The sequence below is a fragment of the Pelodiscus sinensis genome, chromosome 1 (genome assembly GCF_052426305.1).
Source record: "Pelodiscus sinensis isolate ZL-2025 chromosome 1, ASM5242630v1, whole genome shotgun sequence".
NCBI lineage: Eukaryota > Metazoa > Chordata > Testudines > Trionychidae > Pelodiscus > Pelodiscus sinensis.
This window is the reverse complement of record NC_143052.1, coordinates 321,648,288-321,654,844: the sequence shown is the minus strand read 5'-3', so window position 1 is coordinate 321,654,844 and position 6,557 is coordinate 321,648,288.

The window sequence follows — 6,557 nt, the reverse complement described above, 5'->3', positions numbered from 1 at the left end:
AATACTTCAGACACAGTGGCTGCTTAGTACTCAACTTCATCACACTGGGCACCCTATTATTGGACCTGATGAAGAACACCCAATCACAGAAAGTCCAGTAATCAGAAGACTGTGAGGAAGCCTTCCAGACCCTGTGAAAACAGCTGAACCAAGAGCTGGTCCTATCCCATCCAACTTCACAAAGCCTTCTATCCTTCAAATGGAGGTCTCGGAGGTAGGACCAGGAGTGGTACTATCTCAAGAAATAGGTGGGAAGGAGCACCAGATCCTTTATCTCAGCTGCAAGCTGTTCTCCTGAGAGACCTGCCGCCCTACTATAGCAAGGGAGGCCCTGGCCATCAAGTGGGTGATCTACACCCTGGGGGTATGTCTACACTACAAAGTTAATTCGAACTAACGGATGTTAGTTCGAATTAACTTTGATAGGTGCTACACTAGCGCTCCGCTAGTTCGAACTTAATTCGAACTAGCGGTGTGCTTAGTTCGAACTAGGTAAACCTCATTGAACGAGGACTAAGCCTAGTTCGAACTTACTAGTTCGAATTAAGGGGTGTGTAGCCCCTTAATTCAAATTAGTGGGAGGCTAGCCCTCCCCAGCTTTCCCTGGTGGCCACTCTGGCCAACACCAGGGAAACTCGTCTGCCCCCCTTCCGGCCCCGGACCTCTTAAAGGGGCACAGGCTGGCCAGCACCCAGCTAGCAGACCCTGCACCTGGCACGGCTCGAGCCAGCCACCCGCTGCCACCCAGCCATCCCCCTCTTCCCGGGACCAGGCTGGCGGCTCTCGGGAGCCTGCCCAGGACCGCACCCGCCTGGTTTAGTGCGGACATCATGGACCTCGTCCACGACCTCCGCACTAGGCACAGAAAAGTGGCCGTCTAGGGCAGGAGAGCTGCCAGCCTGGCCACCTAGGAGCAGGTGTGCATGAAAATGAAGGTGGTCCACTGAGACCCCCGACCCTGAGCCCTGAGCTTACAATGGCCGTCCTGGGTCAGACCAAAGGTCCATCTAGCCCAGTAGCCTGTCTGCCGACAGTGGCCAACCCTAGGGACCCTGGAGGGGATGGACCGAAGACAGTGATCAAGCCATTTGTCTCGTGCCATCCCTCTCCAGCCTTCCACAAACTTTGGGCAGGGACACCACTCCTACCCCCTGGCTAATAGCACTCCATGGACCCAACCTCCATCACTTTATCTCACTTCTCTTTAAACTCTGTTCTAGTTCTAGCCGTCACAACCTCCTGCAGCAAGGAGCTCCACAGGTTGAATCTTTGCTTTGTGAAGAGCAACTTTCTGTTAGTAGTTTGAAGCCTGCTACCCATTCTTTTCCTTTGGTGTCCTCTAGTCCTTCTATTATGGGGACTAATGGAGAACTTTTCTTAATGCACCCTCTCCACCCCACTCATGCTTTTATGGACTTCTATCCTATCCCCCCTCAGTCTCCTCTTTTCTAAGCTGAGAAGTCCCAGTCTCTTTAGCCTCTCTTTATATGGGACCTGTTCCAAACCTCTGATCATTGTAGTTGCCCTCCCCTCTCCCACCCTCTCTCTTCCCCTCTCCCACCTCCTTTTCCCAGTCTCCCCCAGTTTTGTTCAATAAAGACAGATTCTATTTTTGACCACACGTTTTCTTTATTTTGTACATCAGGAAGGGGGGCTAGGGAAGGGTAAGTGGAAGGAGGTGAGGGAGGAATGGGGTACGAGCCCCCGACGGGGAGGACTGGGCTGGCTCTGCGGGCTTCTGGGGGTGGAAGCTCTCCTGCAGCCCCCCAATTGCTCCCTCTCCCCAGATGGCAGCCTGCGGCAAGTACAGCCGGTCTGATGGCCGAGTGCTGTGATGTGCCCAGTGTGGGCACTCAGAGCACTCCAAGCCAGGACTGCTTTGCAAGAGGGGCACCCCTGAGAACTGTCTGTCCGGGGTGGGGGTCGGGTCCCTTTAAGCACAGCCCTCGGCTAGCCTGAGGCAGCAGCTCCACGCTCTAAGTCCTCATCTGATGCCCTGCCGGCACTGCTTCCGGCCATCCTTAACCCCGGTTCAGGGTCCACTTAATGTGGACATGCTAGTTCGAATTAGCAAAACGCTAATTCGAACTAGTTTTTTTAGTCTGGATGCATTAGTTCGAATTAGCTTAGTTCGAATGAACTAATTCGAACTAAGTTAGTTCGAATTAGCGCTGTAGTGTAGACATACCCTGGGATATTCTGTACTGGGGAAGCCCTTTCAACTGGTCACCAACCATGCACCCCTCAGATGGATTAATAACATGAAGGACACCAGTGCCTGAATCATGAGGTAGTACTTCCCGCTCCAACCCTATGACTTCTGTATGTTACACTGGGGCAGGGAAGGCTCATGCAAACACAGACTTCTCCCAAGTGGAAGGAGACGATGAAGAGGAAGGTCCACCAATGGACACCCTCTTAAGGGGGAGTGTTTGTGACAGAGGATACCCACCATGCATGGTTCAGCGGGGGCTAATCATGATCTGTGGGCTATGCCCCTTCATACTTGCTGGGAATGCTCCAACTGGAATCAGGATATAAAAGGGAGCAGCTCAGTTCTGTCTAGGCTGACAGCTGAAGGGAGCAGAGGTGCTTTGCAGGCTTTTGTGGAGGGACTGCCAGTGCCCTAGGATGCAGAAACCAGCCAGCCTGTGGTTCCAGTTGACCCCCCCACAACCATCCAATGCCACAGATGGAGGAGAGACCACGGAGTTACTGAGATGACCTGCTGCAGAAGAATGGTGGGAAGTAATCTATGTGAACTAAGCATTATTGAGTTGAGGTATTAGGCTTTGACTCTGCATGTTTTGGAAGAAACCCCATTGAGCTGCAAGACAAGGCCCTGGGCTGGGACCCTGTGGAGTAGGTAGAGCCTGGTGGAGAAGGGCTGGCCACTAGGCAACACTGGTTTGCCCCAAAGGGTGGTTGAGCACTAGGTTGCACGGTCGTACCTAGAAGGGCTTGGGTCATTGAGCTGAAGAGCCTCATTAAAGGGCTGCTGCACTGACCCTGACTATTAGGCAATGCTGCTCTAAGAACCAGGCCTGCTATGGTGGTTGGGGAGACTAGGTCACTTGGGCTGCCTTAGTTCTTTAACTCCTCCACAACCTGATACCATCCAAACAGGGTGGACCTACCCTGTGACAGGTGACTTACTTACAGTCTATAATATCTTCATGGGGAAATATATGTAATGACCTAGCAGAGAAAGGCATGATATGATCCAGTGGCTACAAGCTGAAACAGGATCCATTCAGATGGGAAATAAGGTCTACCTTTTCAGTGGTGGGATATTAGCCATTCAAACCATTTACCAAGAGTCAAGGTGATCATTTTAAAATCAAGATTGGATTTTTTTCTGAAAGTTCTGCTTTAGGAATTATTTTGGCAATTTCTAAGGCCTGTGTCATACAGAAGGCCTGACTAGTTGATGACAATCATCCCTTTTGGCCTTGGAATCTATGAATTCCATGAACCTGCTTCAGTCATTGCATATTGCTCCTTTGTATGCCCACCTTCTAACTTTCACCCTCTGTTGTAGAGTCTGAGGCAGCTCTTGGAAGTCTCCGGTGAATATAAGATCCTTCTACCTGAAGGGAAATTTCAAGCCATCTGCAGTGCTCTGCACGACCAGGTGAGGGGAACTTGTTCTTGTATCACTTGAGCTTAAGCACAGCAGATCTGAAGCATATTAAGAATAAACATCTTTTGAATGCTAGTGAAGAGCCCGGAGACCTTCTCATGCCTTATTGGTTTCTGCTGGCTTAAGAATAAGCAGATAGTGGTCTCATTTTATTAGCTAAAATCCAGCTCAGTTTGTAAAGCAATTTTAGCATAAGCCAGTTCTTAGAGGGAGTTAGAGTTATATAGTAAAAACTGATCCCATCCAAATGGGGAGGACCTATCCTGTGACAGGGTGACTTAATTGCAGTCTATAATATCTATGTGGGGAAACATATGTAATAATCTAGCAGAGAAAGGCATAACGTGAGCCAATAACTAGAAAATGAAGCTGGACAAATTCAGACTGCAAATAAGGCCTACATTTTTATGGTGGAATAATTAACCATTTGAACCAGTTACCAAGGGTCAAGTCTTGATTCAATTAGCTCTGCTGCTAAAAACACTTTGAAAGCATGAACTTCTGTTATCCAGTGTATCGGTCATTGTTTCTGATTCTTGTTGTGCAGTCAGTACCATTTATTTTGGGTTCAGAGCTCTATTTGGAAAGGTAGGAAGTGAGTGCTTAGAAATTAATTGAGCATCTTCTTTTCAGTTGCTTGTTCTGATTAGTTTTCCTTTGATCACTTCTCTTCTTCCCACAGATCTGTTCTCCAACTCAGCAGCTCATCATGGAAAATCAAATGGAGCTGTGCTATTGTATCCTACTGCTAGGTAGGGGAAGAGACTCCAAATTACACAGTAGTTTCCTTGTAACTTCCTTCTTTTGTAGGTGTGGTAAGAATGAGCTTTCAGTTGTTAGTGAGGATGTGATTTCTTCCTTTGCAGCCCGTTCTTCTCCTGATGACCTCATAGCATTTCTGCACTCGCAGCTGAAGATTGAGAATGAGACTGTTCGTGTGGCATCCCTGAATCTGCTCACAGCTATTATTGGTGCTGACTGTAAGTAACACAGGAGTAACTGTGACTGCTGCGATCATCGCCATCGTGCTGGGGGTTGAGTTGGGGACATCCAGAGCTAAAAGCATGAGCTGCTATAGGTTGATCTAAAGAACCAAGGCTTTGCAGGCATGGTAGGGCTATAACATACTCATGATCTCTGCAAATGGGGCACAGAGGATCTGTAACACAGGGGCGGATATAGGGCAGGGCGAGTGGGGTGGCCGCCCCGGGTCCCGCGCTTCAAAAAGCCCCGCGCACGCGCCGTGGTGCCACCGCGCATGAGCATGGCATCACTGTGCATGCGCCGTGGCAAAGGGGGGGCCCCGCGGAATTATGCTGCCCGGGGCCCCGCAAAACGGTCATCTGCCCCTGCTGCAACACATAGAGTCATATAGTCATAGATTATTAGAACTGGAAGGGACCTTGAGAGGTCATCAAGTCCAGTCCCCTGCCCTCATGGCAGGACCAAGCACTGTCTAGATCACCCCTGATAGGTGTCTATCCAATCTGCTCTTAAATATCTCCAGTGGTGGAGATTCCACAACTTCCCTGGGCAATTTTTCACAGTGTTTAACCAACCTAACAGTTGGGACGTGTTTCCTAATGTCCAACCTAAACCTCCCTTGCTGCAATTTAAGCCCATTGCTTCTTGTCCTATCATCAGAGGCCAAAGAGAACAATTTTTCTCCCTTCTCCTTGCGACACCCTTTTAGATGCATGCTCACCAGAGGGTTGGAAATTCACTAAAGGGACCCAGTGCTGCGCTAAGTAACTCCCATGTGGTCACACAGAAATCAACAGGGTTAATTAAGTGCTGAATGTAGCCTAAAATATTTTCAAGGTACAAATACAAATGTAATCTTGTGGCGGATGCATGTTAATAATAATGAGATAAAAACAAAATAGTACTCCTGACTGAATAAGTATTAGACACTCTAGAATAGATTCCGAATTCTGCTATACTGGTGGTAAACACAGACTAACTTCACTAACCTCCATTTGTCTAACTCTCTTACAATATTTCCATCAGGATAGTATGATGGTGCTATTTACAGAAGTGGAAATACTTCAGACTTAGACTGGTGTAACTGAGATCAGAGTCTGGTCCTATATTTTCCCCGCTGATTCTGTATATGAGTGAAGCTTGGTAGTACTCTTAAATAGGGCACAGGACACATTCTAATGTGGAGCATGAGTGTTTGGAACAAAGATATACTATATTGCACACTTCTCCTTATCTTTCAGTGCCTGAGACAAGAGTTAGAAAGTTTCTGATTGTGAAGGCAGTGCAATCTGCTCTCAGTGATCAGAGTGCTAAGGTAAGATTGTGTGTGGAATAGTGGTATTGCTGTTAATATCTGGGAAGTATTTCACTCAGTGGAGAGTCTGGCAATGAGACACATTTTTAGGCTGAGATTATTAATAGGGTTTCAATTAATCACAGTTAACTAAAAATTAATGCGATTAAAAATTGAAATTTATTAAATATTTTTGTGGTTTTTTACATTTTCAAATATATTGATTTCAATTACAACACAATGACAAGTGTGTACTATGCACTTTATATTATTTTTATAACAAACATTTGCATTGTAAAAATGACAAAAGAAATAATATTTTTCAATTCATCTCATAGAAGTGATGTAGAGCAATCTCTTTAGCGTGAAAATGCAACTTACAAATGTAGATATTTTTTGTTAACTGTAACGAAACAATGTAAAACTTTAGAGTCTACAAGTCCATTCAGACCTACTTCTTGTTCAGCCAGACACTAAGACAAACAAGTTTGTTTACATTTATAGGAGAAAATGCTGCCTTTTTCCTAATTACAGTGTCACCTGAAAGTGAAAACTGGCATTTGCATGGTACTTCTGTAGCCAGTGTTGCAAGGAATTTACATAACAGATGTGTTAATCATTTGTACTTCAGCCACT